Genomic DNA, 13,846 nt, shown 5'->3' on the forward strand with positions numbered 1-13,846 from the left:
GGAGTTCCCCAACCGGTAGGTATGGTGCCAGTTGTTCCTCCCCAGGTGCATCACTTTGCACTTGTCTGTGTTGAATCCCATCCTATTCACATCCGCCCACCCTTGTAGCCTGTCTAGGTCTGATTGAAGTCTGATGCTTCCTTCTAGTGTGCCAACATCCCCCCACATCTTAGTGTCATCAGCAAATTTGGACAGGGTGCTTTTTACCTCCTCATCCAAATCACTGATGAAGCTGTTAAACAGTGCGGACCCGAGGACCGAGCCCTGGGGAACCCCACTGCCCACGTTGTTCCAGGTTGAGAAGGACCCATCCACTATCACCCTCTGGGTGCAGCCCTCCAGCCAGTTGGTGACCCAGTTGACTGTGTGGGTGTCGACACCACAGTCCCCCAGTTTCTTTATGAGAACAGGGTGAGAGACAGTGTCAAATGCCTTCCGGAAATCCAGGAAGACTATGTCCACTGCTACCCCTGCATCTAATGATCTGGTAATCTGATCATAGAAAGCCACCAGGTTGGTCTGACAGGACCTGCCACTGATGAACCTGTGTTGGTTGCCCCTAAGCATGCAGTCCCCTGTTATTCATCTAAATATAACAACAGGAATGTAATGATTCCTGCTGTGGTGTGAGGGAGACAGAGATGCATGTAATCATTTTGTGGGTTGGAATATGCTATAGTCTCCTCCAGAGACTGTCGAACCTTTATTAAAATCCCCCTAGTACAGCTTGTCTAGTTGGTGTGGAGGATTGGGACTGTGATCACTCCACATCTCCCTTTCTTTACAAAAAAACAAGATTAGATTACAACATACTGGGCACATCTACATGAGATGTTAAGTCACTGTAGCAATGAGCTACAGTGACATAGCTCATTCTTATGATGATATATCATTGGTGGTGTTAGGCTGACAGTATTTGGATCTTGAGGAGCATTACATTTGCAGCTGAATAAAAAGGCTATAACCTGTGGCCCAGCAAACTGCTAACCACAAGGCAGAATAGTATGTTAAAAGTAACATTGCAAGATGCTTAGGCAATCATTTTCCTAATGATATAGTAGTGTTGTAAGATATATAACTCATTATGTAAAAGAAACAGTATGCAGACCATCGGCTATCATTAGGAGATAAAGCAGTTTTTGTTTATGACTGCTTATACTGCTACCCATTTGCTTATGCTAAGTAGCCATCCAAGCTGTGTCAACCATTTTCTGGAAAAAGCAGCAAGTGAGTCTGTGTAAGTCTGTGTGCTGTGAATGAGTTAAAGTCTTAGGAACGTGAAGATGGTACAAAATGGGACTGAAAAAGACTGGGATGTGAAAGATAACACATAACTGGTAACAGAATCTGAGACAAACATATGAGAAAAGGTGAATGGTGATTGGTAAAGAAGCCTCCAGAAGCTTTCAGGTTTTGGTCAAAGCCTGCCCAAATGACTGAAAGAAGTGGGGTCAAGGTCTTAGGCATGCTGTCATAGCAAAAAGACATGTATATAAGTAAAATACATAGGTAATTCCATGCTAATGAAACAAACAGTAAACAGATGGAGCTTAAGATAGGGGATATGGGTGGAACAAAGGAGGGACAAAGGTGGGGTTAATGTTAATGAGCATAAACCAAGGTGTATAAATATGGAAAAAACTAATGATCATGGTAGTTCCCCGGTTTGTTGGAGCATTGCCTGAAGCTGTCTCCATTTTGAATAAAGCTGTTGACAAGCAATGTGTGCTGGGTATGTGTGATGGCATCAATCCGTTGTCTCCCTAGTCATTGGGCATCACATGGAGTCAGGGTCTAACAGGTGGGCGTAAACCATGATGCCGATGCTATGTCACCATAGTGATGAGCTATGTCACTGTAGCTTGCCACTATGGCAACATAGCATCTAAAAATACCTGTGTACCACCAGAACTGCATAGTAATGAATATACAGTTGGGGACACATGTAGATGCATCCATTAAAAATTATTAACAACTAATGATATAGTTGATTAAATGATTAACAGCTAACTATAACCCTTAAAACTATTCTCACTGTGCTAACAGTGAAAAATGCAGGCTCAGGGGTGACCTAGTGACTGCCTGTAAGTATATAAGGGATGTACATCAGGATCAGGGGGAACACCTGGTCACCAGAGCACCCCAAGGGATGACAAGGTCAAATGGTCACAAACTCCTCCAAGACCGTTTTAGGCTGGACATAAGGAAAAACTTTACTTTCCATGTCCCCAAGAACTTGAATAGACTCCCTCCAGAGGTGGTGCAAGCACATACTCTGGACTCTTTTAAGAAACATTTAGACACCTATCTTGCTGGCATCCTTTGACTCTAGCTGACTTCGTGCTCCTGGGGTAGAGGGCTGGGCTGGATGATCTTCTGAGGTCCCTTCCAGCCCCAATGTGAGTGAAATCTATGAAATCCATAAAACCTATGTAATACCTAAAACTATAAATGAATGTTTAAAGGTCAAGTCTTTACAGAGGTTTGCTTAGTTTTCCAGAACTTGTTATACTCTCTCTAAGGCTCCCAACTGAGCCTTCCTGCTGACTTCCTTGAAGAGAAGATTCATTTTCCTGCTCTGACCCAGACCCTTTCAGTAGCTGATCTTCTTTATGTTGAAGTGGAATATATTGAAGGTGAATCTCATTTCTCTGGAGAAAGCCTTTTGGAACACCGCTTGGTAGGATCATGGGGTGTTTGCCACATTTTGAAGTCATACATATTTGGGAGCTTCTGAGACAAACTGTCTCATGGCAGCAGGCCTGCTAGTGGTTTTGCTCTCTGTCAAATCCTGAAGTCTCCTAGCTGCTGAAATTTTACTTCAGTATCTGATTTCTTAAATTTCTGTAGGTTGGGCCATCTAGGGTTAAGCTGTATGGATGCCATAGCTAATGACATTCTAAGTTGTCAGCCCAGAAGCAGTTAAGCCAGAGAGAGTCCTGATGCCAGTGGCATAGATCTATATGTCAGGAGTCCCAGATATGGATCTCTGTATTTTCATAGCAACTATTTCAGAATCTTACTGCTCTCTCACTTTCTCCACTGCTCTGAAGATAGTAAGGACTGCTAGTGTGATGCTGAAAATCAAAGTGCTCTGCAAACTATATAGGAGTAATTCAGAGTTAAACTGAGGTCCGCTGTTTGATATGAAGACCTCAAGAATGCCATGCCTTGCAAACATAGACTTCAGTTTTTGGATGGCCTGTGCTGATGAGATATATGTAAATAAAGCCAAGTCAATATATCTGGAAAAATAATTGGCTACAATAATATATGCAAGTCCTTTCCACAAAAATAAATCCATTGCTACCTGTTGCCAAAGTCAATTATCTTTGTAGAAGGCAATGGTTCTGAAGAGTCTTTTTTTTTTTTTTTAATTTGTTCCATTCCTCACAACCTTCTAAAATTTGAATTTGCTTGCTCCACTATATAGATTGTTGTGCTCTTGCCCTGCATCTGTTTATGCCTTCCTGGATCCTTCCTGGATCCTCAAAAGCATTTCTTCCCAAAGCCCCTGAGGGATTGCAATGCATTTTTCTTTTAAGGAGAAGACCATCGGCTATGTCGAGGTCCATTTTGGTCCTACCAATATGGTTACATCTTTTGGAAGCTGAGTCCTGTGGCACCATTCATTTGAACAGAAATGAACTAGTTTCTGACAAGTGTCTTTGAGTAGTTTCCCTGGTAAATGTGCAGTAGTGAAAGAAAATTGCATTACTTATAATAAAAATCTCTGGATTCTGGGTGGAAGATAATCCAAAGCTTTGGATCCCAGTAATTCCACAAAGAGGTTGTGATCTATTTCTGTTTTAAAATTCAGGCCAAGCAAGTAAGAGCTGAACTGTTCACAAGGCCAACGGACTACCAAGGCATCTTTTTCTACTTGAGCATAGCATTGCTCAATATCTCTAAGATATCTTGATATAAATACAACAGGTCTCTGGTGTCTTTCTGTTTATTTTTGAATGAGTTTTGGTCCTAAACCATATGAAGATGGTTTGGCAAAATATTTCCAAACTGGATAGCAATACCTAGCAATTGTCTTACGGCAGGAACATCTTGAGGTTCAGGTAAAGCACACAATGCCTTTAGTTTGTTTGGGTCAGGCTGAATTCCATTTTTGCTCATACATCCAACAAATTTGGTTTGTTCCTTATCAAATTTACAGGTCTAATTCAAAGTGAGGCCAGATTATTGGGAGTATCACAAAACAACATGTAGACATTCATTGTGTTCCTGCTTACTTTTGCCATATACTAACATGTTGTCTACATGACAAACAGTGCTGGGCAGCCCTGTTTCAATCTGAGAAATTTGTTTTTCTGTCACAAAGTACCTTGGTGCTCTGCTTCCTATAAAGAGGGGAGGTGTGTAGCAGGGTATTGAGGTGCTTGCTACCTATGGAGCAGTAAGTAAGGAGCCCAGCTGCAGGTTGCCAGGCAGGCAGTTCCCTGCTAGTAGCTGTAGAGGAAGGAGCTTTGCCAGGCTGACCAAAGAGGAGAGGCTAGACTGCAGGTTTAGCTGTGAGATGCGGGGAAGGATTAACCCCTGGTGTGGTGGGATTAATATTATAGCCAAGTAGCTCAAATTTATATTGTAGCCAAGAGGCTTGCGTTTCTGTTTGCTGTTTACAACTGGTGGTTTGGGTGATGCTGTAAGGGGTTGGAGGAGGCCTCATTGGGGACCCATGGTAGCACAGAGACCCTGGCACCAGAGAGGGCGCAGCATTTTGGGTGCACTGACCCTGGTGCCAGAGAGGGCACAGCATTTTGGGGTATACTGACCCCAGCCCCAGAAAAGGGGAGTGAAAAGTTGGAGGCCAGGTAGGGCCAAGGCTACCTGAGCCCTGCAAGGGGGTTCGAGTTGGGGCCAGGCACAGCTATGGCCACCTCAGCCCACCTGAGAGTGACAAGCCCCAGAGCCAAGGGGGCAGCGAGACAAGCCCCAGAGTCAAGGGGGCAGTGAGACTAGGGTGCCTATGGGGCGCACTTGCGAGAGACAAGGCGGCGTAAAGTTGGAGCACCTGTGGGGCGCAGTTGTGAGACAAGGGCTGCGGAGGGCCTGAGCGCCAGAGAGAGGGTGCAGAGAGCGAGACAGACTGAATGATGTCTGGTACATCAGTGAGGCTTGGGGCATGATACAGGGGTGGTTGGAGCCACGCATTTCTCATAAGGTTGGGGTACACGGAAACCCCATTATAAAAATAGAACATGTGACAGCAGGAAAAAACCGTATCAAAGAAGACGAAAGGCAGCCTTCCTTTAATACTTAAGATCAAGATGTGGCGGCCAAGAATGAGGGTGCTTTCAGATGAACTTGGCATGGTAGGGGGCACTAGGGGAGATCACCACCACCCCTAGGACCCCACTCCGTGACATACGCCATACTGCCGTTTTATCGATATGCTAAGAGGAAGACAGATGAAACAATATCTCCCAAATGGGGTAATTAATGTAGTTAACAGTCTAGATTCTTTAGCAAGACGGATTTGCCAAAACTCTGTTGTAGCATCTAATTTTGAGAATGCTTTACCCTTTGAGCCAAGGTCTGCTGGATAGCAATAAGCATGCGTCTTTCTCTGAATGTGTTTTTTGCTGAGCTGAGTAAGATCCACACACATGCCGATTTTTCCCCATTGTTTTTTATTACTACAACTATTCCTACTCCATCGGTCTGTGGGTTCATGTAGTTGGGAAATATACCCCCATTGCTTCCATCCTTTTTAATTCTTCCTTAAATTTCTGTTGCAAAGGAATGGGGATGTGCAAAGCTGGAAGAGCAAATGGAGTTGGTGATGGCACCGATTTAATTTTATATTCCTCTAATAGCTTCCCCAACCCTGTGAAGACCTGAGCATTCATTTCTTGTCTGGTTTTCATTTTGCTATTAATTGAGTCCAGATTTTCTATTAGGTATATTCCTTGTATTGCTGGCAATCCCAGTAAGGGAACTGTTAACCCTTGTACAACATAAATAAGTTGTGATAATTTTTTTCTTTCTTCTCCATTTTCCCTATGAACTGGCAATACCCATTTAATGCAGTATTACTTGCTTCTCTGAGAATTTTGTATGACCTTTGCAGATCTCTGTCCCAGGATAGATTATGATCTTCTGCATAATCAATGGCTGCCCAGTCTGGCTCCAGGTCCCAGCTTTTTGAAAAAAAAGTCCCTACTCACCAGCTGCTGCCAGGTTGGGGGGGAGGGGCATCCCTGTTGTCCCATGCCACATGGGGGGGGCTCTACAACAATCTCCCCAACCTCCATCTACCCTTTCAGCACCCCCCATCATGGCCAGAAGCCCCGAGGTTGCTGCAGCAGCTTGTGAGTTTGCAGCTTTTTTTTTAATGGCTGGGAGTTGCGGTGGGCAGGCAGCCATGGCGGAGCTGGGAGACTGGGCAGGGTCAAGGGGCACTCAAGGAGGGCTGGGGGAGCAGGCAAGGGATGGGACCTGATGGGGGTCCTCTCATGGTTCCCTCCCCCACCCTCTCCAACCTCCCCTCCCTGCCCCCTACTTACCAGCATGGCCCAGCTCCCTGAGGCAGTGAGTGGGGACTGCCCAAATCTCTGAAGTTCTCCTAATCTTTTCTAAATCAATTTGGAGAGCTTCAGATTAATTCTGACCTTTGAATTAGTCTCCTGATTTGATTTGGATTTGTAGATTTGGCTGCTGAATCTCCTCCAAAATGAATCGGCACCCAAAGCTTCACACAGCCCTAATCTCCAACATTCTCTGTTTCTTGCTGGACATTGTTGCCAATGGTTCCTTGGGGTTTTGTCACATCTGCTACACCTTTCACTGTTTGAAGTTTCATGATTGTTTTTGCCTCCTTTTTGCTCTATTTTTACATTTAATCTTAGAAATGAGGGTCCCTGCCCATCTTAGATCTTGTTTCTTTATTATAGCAGTGCTATCTGATGAAATTTTAGCTATATTATTAACCTGTAAGTCTCACTGTTGTTCCTTTATTGTTTCTTGCATCTTAACTTTTGTTATAGCTTTTGATAGTTTGAGTTCTGGATCTAACTGCAATTGTCCTGATAAATTGGCATCTCTTATGCCTACAACAATCCAAACCAATCTTTCAAACCAATATAATGGCAGTGTTCAGCAAGAGTATGAACTGAGGTAATAAAAGATTCATCTGTTTACCCTGGTTCCTGATATCTCATATTAAATTTGGCCTTTTTTATATAAAATATTTCTTTTCCCTATGAAATGGGCATCAAAAGCCTCTTTCACTTGTTTATAGTTTTTCTTTTCCTTTTCAGTAAGGGGAAAGGCATATAGAATGTCATCTACGGCCTCTTTTATGGCAAAAATTAGGGCATTTATGTATTATTTTTGTGGGTTATTTCTGAAAACCCTGAAAACAACTGGAAATGCTCACATCTTCAGACTCAGCAAAGCCAGATAACTGCATTTCTACAGTGAAACTTCTCTATCAGAGACATCTGTTTTATAGCCTCTATAGCTCCACTGGGCTTTCAGCATCTCTTCTTCCTGCTGTAGTGTACAGTCTCTCCCTCATTCTGTCTGCGCTCTACAGGTTTGAGGCTCCTCTTTCTCTCTCTTTCTTCTTTTTCTTTTTTGTTTGGAGAGAGGGATCAGATGCACTTTTGACACTGTGGTGTGAAGGAGACAGAGACACATGCAGCCATATTGTGCATTGTAGTCTGGCTCCCCTTTGTGACTGTTCAACCGTCATTATGGTCCTCCTAATACAGCCTATCTAGAAGGTGTGAAGGACCAGGACTCTGATCATTCCACAACTATCACAATATAATATGCAACACTAATGAACCCATTAGAAGTCTTTAGCATCTAATCACTAAGGCTCATTAAATCCAGGGCATTCTCCTATTTGCATAGTATATTACAGAAAAAATATTACAGTTGTGGGAAAATATTTTCCTACTACCTGTTTCAATAGAACGTAAGTATACAGAACACCAGGAGATTTGCATACTAAGTAACATAAACCCTCCTCTTGTTCAAAATTCTCTCTCTAAAATCATTCTGTCAGGAACAACTGATTATGCTAAGGACTTAAAACATTCTTAGTACAAGTCCCTTGGTGGTATCTTTTATTTCTAGAGGACTGTTCTCTGGGATGAGAGTATAGGTAGACTGCATGATTTCTACTGCATTACTCTCAGTACTAACAGTAGACTTGAATTCACAGACAGCAAAAAGGCAGAGTGCGGAGTTAACTTCCCGCGTCACCCTTGTACTACTGAACAGCATTGTACTACTGGGGTTTTATTCCTGGACCAAAGTAAGGTGATAAAAGGGAAAAGTTAATTTGCCAACATTTTTTTGAAAACTATGTATTTTAGTTGAATGCTCTTTTAATTTATCAGCAATATATTACTTTATTGTTCATTCAGATTGTAAGAGTTTTCACCCGTTCCTTTCTCTTGATAATGTACTCTTCTTAACTCTCCCTCCACTAATCATGGGAGCCTGCCTAGGAATGCTCTCCTTAGTATTCCCTGCTGTAAAATCTGAAATCTGTAGACACTAACAAGATGGAAAGGAAGCCAAAGAGGTTCTTGTTTCAACTATAACTGGATAACAAATCAGAATTCTTAAAATAATCTTATTCATTATAACAGAAGAAAGGCTAGTACACTGATAATTATGCACCAGCCACAAAGGGGATCAGCCTGTTAAACATATCACTTTGCAATGTTTGCTGATATGAGTGAAATATTTGCTAAAATTGGACACAATGGCCAGGTCTGCATGAAACACTGACTGCAACATCATTACTGTGTTATTACTGTATTTAGTACTTGATTAAATAACTATGCAGTAACTGGCGTTACTGTAGTCAAGTCTAAGAATGGCTTTTTCATGATGCTATCAGCACAGTAGATCATGACAACTGCAGAGTAGTGTCATATCACACTTCCTGCCATGTGACGCTACTGTGCAGTAGTCATGGACTACCATGCAGTCAGAATCTCAGGTAGATGCGGCTAGTCTCTACTGCTATTATATTTTATATATAAAGTCTTGACTCAACACTGACATATGTAATTGCAGCATTTCTCTAAAAGTTCTTACAGGACTATGATAGTATGCCAGTACTTGATACACTTACATTTTTTTTAAATTGGATGTAGCACATCAGAATTAACAGTTCCATTGGAAATTAAATACAGCTTGGCCAGATTTTGTACTACAAAGCTATTTCTTTTCTTGGGGTTTTTTGGACCAGTGATTAAAACTTTACAAAATGCTGAAAACAGCTTGATTCACTTGTTCAATGTCAAAAATATTTGTTAATATATTCTTACATGTTACATGTGAGAATATGACTCAGTTGGTAGCACTCAACCTTAAAACAAACAGGGAAATTAGAGTCTTGAAGATAGGATTTTTCAAGCATCAGTATTTTACTTTGTCATCCAAACACAGGAAATGACTTAAAGATAAGTGATATGACACTTGAAGGCTAGCCAAGCAATTTTCAAGCTGCTTTACTTTCTTTCTGACACTCGGGTTAACACAAAGGAGTGAATAGAGCAAAGATATTACTGTTAATCAATTGATATGATACTAAAATTACTTGAAATGGTTTCAGTATAAGATGATGATCAATATACTGCTGAAGATTGCTGAGTGCTTGCCAACAAGGCTCAGAACTCCTGATAAAATAGGTATGTGTACTATCCTCCACAGAGTAGGAAAATCTTGTTGAACAGTGTATCTTAATATTTCTAAGTGTCCTGGGGGCGGTCAGACAAAAGAGCCCTGGCTCACACCCTGGAGACTCTGGGAGCAGGGGCCATGTATAAAACCACAAAACCCAAAAAAAATACTTACCTGCAACAGGACACTTGGCCTTGCAAGAAAGAAGAGGGGAGCCCATCTGGGTTATAAGCTGTGCTTCTATACAGCTGAGACCGGCCGGTGACATCGCCGGCAATCACTGGCAGAAACAAAAAGGATCACCGTGGGAGGAGCAGAAAGAGAAGAGCCAATGGGGGCTCTCTACGCCAGTAGCAGCTGGTGCCCGCATGGGAGAGCTGGATGGAGAGCAGGAGAGCTGGCAGAGGCTCTCTACACTGGCGGCAGCTTGTGCCCACACAGGGGATCTGGACAGAGAGCAGGAGAGCTGGCAGAGGCTCTCTACACTGGTGGTGGCTGGTATTCCCATAAGGAAAGGGGATCCAGACAGGGAGCAGCAACAGAGGTGGCAGAGGCTCCTAGCATGAGTGGCATAGAACTCGATCCCAGAGGACTGCAGGATGTCAGAGGCAGGATGCTGCAGACAACGCTGAGGGAGGATGGCATCACGAGTTGCACTCAGAAACATGAAAGAAGCAAAGTTCAGTAGGAGCCATACTAGACCCAGGGGAGACAATGGGTCATCTCCCCGAATGTTCCCAGGTACAAGAAGGGTTGGCAGGGACAGAGGCGAAGAAACTCTCCAGGAGGAGCAATGGTCAAACCCTGACCATAGGGCCAGTGAAACAACCCAATAGGCCATCTAGATCCGTATTTTGTTCCATTCATTTTTTTTCTTTTCCCCCTTTTGGAGAGGATGTGGTGATGGAGCGAGCAGGTTGCATAAATTAAGTCTTTCAGCCTAGAAAGGTCCTCAGCACAGGGAAGTGAGCATGGCAGAGGAATGACAGCATTGCAGCTTCCTTCCTTCCTTTTTGTTTTTTCATTTTGCGTATTCTCTCTCTTCATTTCCCCTGGCTTGAGGTGCCCTGAAGGGGGTAGAGACTTGGCTTGGGCAACTAGTGAATCTGTGGGCCACCGTGGGAGTAAATCACTCAGGACATGAAATCCAAGGGAGATATTGAAGTCAAGGACACAGCTATACCAGAGGTACGGCTGCCTGAACACATAGTGTCCTGCCAGAGGTTGGCATAAGGCTGGGGTGTAGGGGAGGTGGAGCCCCACAGATGGCTGTGGAGTACCCACCACTGAGGGACCTCCAGCAGCTTGCCCTCCCACTGGTATTACATTCAAAGTAGTGGCAGGAGAGTTTGGGGGCAGCCACCAGGGCAATATAGATCTAACTCAGGAGTCGCATGAAACACGGGTACATCCATCATCGACTGCCCAAGCCAAGGCAGCATGTGAACAGCTACTTGAGGCCAGGTGGGTACACTAAGCAACTAATTATCTTCAAGATTTCTTAATATCCCACAGAAAAGTTTTGCAGTATATGTGGAAAATGTATAACCAGCTATAAGTTTATCACTAGGCATGAAGGCTTACAATAAAATATACTCAAGAGAATGAAGTTCATGGCATGGAAATAGACTTAAAGCAGAACAGGTGTTAGGAAAACCTTTTTTCCTCCCAGGTTATATTGGCAACATCTCTCCCCTATCCCCTCCACCTTAGTCTCTTCTCATTCTTCAGGCATTGTTCTCTCCCTGGGATCTTCTCAGCACCTATTAACTAATTACTTCTCTGCCAGTGCAGAAGCTGGGCTATGGAGATATTCTTTCTTTTCTGCCCCTTACTTGACCAATACAGTAGAGATTTTCTGGTTTTATAATGTGCTCTGTAGTTCTAGTGTGTAAGGCTAGGGACAGACATTACACATAAAACAGTTTAAGTGACCATAAACTGGTTTAAACCTATAACAGAACATAGATTCAGTACGCATAAACCTGTTTCAAAATGGTCGAAACCGGTTTGAGACAAACCTGGTTGAATGTAGTATAGACTTAACTGAGTTTATGCAATGTCTGTCCCAGACCCCTTCCTCGTTTAAGTTAAACCAGACTCCTCCAGTATTCTGGCATGCTTTCTGCTCCAGCCACAGGGCTGACCCCGCCCCTCTGCTCTCCAGCCTGAGCAGAGACCAGCCCTAGAGGAGACACTGGCCAGCATGGCCCTGTTAAGGCAAAGTGGATCAAGGAGAGGGTTAATTCTTCCTTCCTTCCTTCCCCTTTTCTCCCACTGCAGCTGGGGTCATCCTGTCTGCTGTGGAGCAGAGCAGAGGGGGCTGTAGTGGTAGCCCCTGGATCTGGCAGATGCTGGCTGCAGCAAAGGGATGGAGGAAGGAATTCATCCTTCTCCCTTCCCTCTTCATCTTAATGAGGCCATGCTGGGTTGGTTGTTCTGCAGGGTGGGGAGTGGGGCTCTTTTCCATGTGGGGGGGGGACTCTTCTTCTCCTCCCAAGGTGGAGAGGGGGACTCTGTATGGTGCTGAATGGGGACTCTTCCTTCTCCTCCCCTTCTCCCCCTGCCACTGCAGGGCTGAGAGGTGTGTGTGTGTGGTGGTGGTGGGGGACTCCATGTAATGCTGCCTGGCCCCAGAGCAGTGGGGGGGGGGGACAGGGGGAGGCTCTGTTGCATGCTGGGGGGAAATCTTCCCCCTTCTCCTTCCCCCAGAGGGGCAGTGGAAGCATGGAGCTCAGCTGCATTAGGTGTGGGTGTATCAGGGTGGAGGTGTAAGGGCCCTGACACACTCCCCCCATGGTCTGAAGTCCCCACACAGCAGCAGGCAGGGAGATCAAGGTGTGGCTCTGGCCAGTGCTGCATGGGGGGAGGGAGCAGAGCCTGCCCTATCACCAGGGCTCTGCTCCCTGTACCTGAAGCTCCAGCACTTGTAGTGGGGGAAGCCCCACACTGGAGCCTGCTGCCTCCCCTGCTCCCTGCTGTTCAGGTCACACACTTTGCTGGGAGTGGAGGGAGCCCCACCCCCTGCTTCTGTGTGAAGTCCAGTGCAGGGCTTCCTCTCTGTGAGTGTGGAGCTGCAATTAAGAATGTGCTGAGGTGCAGAACTTCTGTTGTACTATATTAGCCATACTTCAGTATTGCAGGATTGGAGTTAAGGTCTCTCTCCATTATTCTTTAGAAGAAACCTGGCTAAATTTAAGTCTGCCTTTTTATTTTATTGTATTGATTGCATCCTATTTTCTTTTAGAAGTGAAACTACCTGATTGTGTTGGCTTTAATGCCTTTCAGATTGATCCAGCTGTTACAGTTTGAATTCTGTTCACAATGCTGTCATTTAAGCTTTTTATTCTGAATTACCGTAGCAAACTGATCAGTTACTTTTCAGTTCAATCAAAAAGTCTTTAGGGCTGATAATCACAATATAATATTCACATTTTTTTGCATTTCTTTACCATACCATTATTCAACCAAAAAATAACTTGTGCTTGAATTTCATGATGAAGGTAATGTTGAAAAATACTCAAATATCTGTATGAGTAAAGATCTTTTAGTTCATATTTTAGTTCACATTTTCTTAGCCTTTTTCAGTTATTTTCACATAAATATAACTTTATGCATCTCTTGTTCTTCATTTTATAATTATTTGGTTTACAATTGTAAATCACTGTTTTTAAAGAACATAAAAATATTTCAGATCAATAGCACTGTAGTTATTTTTAAGCAGTAATATTCTGATTTAAATATATATTTCAGTTCATATGATGTTTGTGAGGTACTGAGTGTTAGATTTCAACAATGCTGAAAAATTTATAACTATGGCATTCAAGAAGTCCAATTTCTAACATTTGATTTTGCATATTTCACAAGCCCTAGGTAGATATTTTCAATGACATTGCAGTAAGGAGGTAATGTTACAGAATTTCCTTTGTACAAGCAGTATTATTTAAACCATGGAATCCTAACTTGTAAAACAGATTTTGCTAACTCATAGCATTTGAGTTTTTTTAACCCTTTTGAATGATGAAGGCTGGACTTTTCTCTCACTTATGCCAATGCAAAGTGTGAACAACTCCATAAACTCAGGCCCAGTCCTAGCCCATTTTGGGCAAAATAAATTTGTTGTCTCTTCCACTACATTCATATAGCTAATTCCACCAGCCACTCAAAAGCCATGGATTGCTTATCA

The 13,846-nt window shown here is 43.4% G+C and overlaps 2 long non-coding RNA genes across 2 annotated transcripts in view; one reads left to right on the top strand and one right to left on the bottom strand.

Annotated features, from left to right (window-relative positions):
• Positions 1-7,848, top strand: part of LOC109316088 — a 15,168-nt gene extending 7,320 nt beyond the window's left edge. The window contains exons 3-4 of the long non-coding RNA XR_002102676.1: positions 1,371-1,377; positions 7,837-7,848. This is a non-coding gene — a long non-coding RNA (uncharacterized LOC109316088). The remainder of the gene's footprint in view (positions 1-1,370; positions 1,378-7,836) is intronic.
• LOC109316089 overlaps positions 1-13,376 on the bottom strand; it is a 21,622-nt gene extending 8,246 nt beyond the window's left edge. Inside the window, exons 1-2 of the long non-coding RNA XR_002102678.1 lie at positions 13,366-13,376; positions 2,440-2,445 (exon numbers count right to left, since the gene is read on the bottom strand). This is a non-coding gene — a long non-coding RNA (uncharacterized LOC109316089). The remainder of the gene's footprint in view (positions 1-2,439; positions 2,446-13,365) is intronic.
• Between the last annotated feature and the right edge of the window lie 470 nt (positions 13,377-13,846).

The sequence above is a fragment of the Crocodylus porosus genome, unplaced genomic scaffold (genome assembly GCF_001723895.1).
Source record: "Crocodylus porosus isolate Cpor-Errol unplaced genomic scaffold, CroPor_comp1, whole genome shotgun sequence".
Lineage (NCBI taxonomy): Eukaryota > Metazoa > Chordata > Crocodylia > Crocodylidae > Crocodylus > Crocodylus porosus.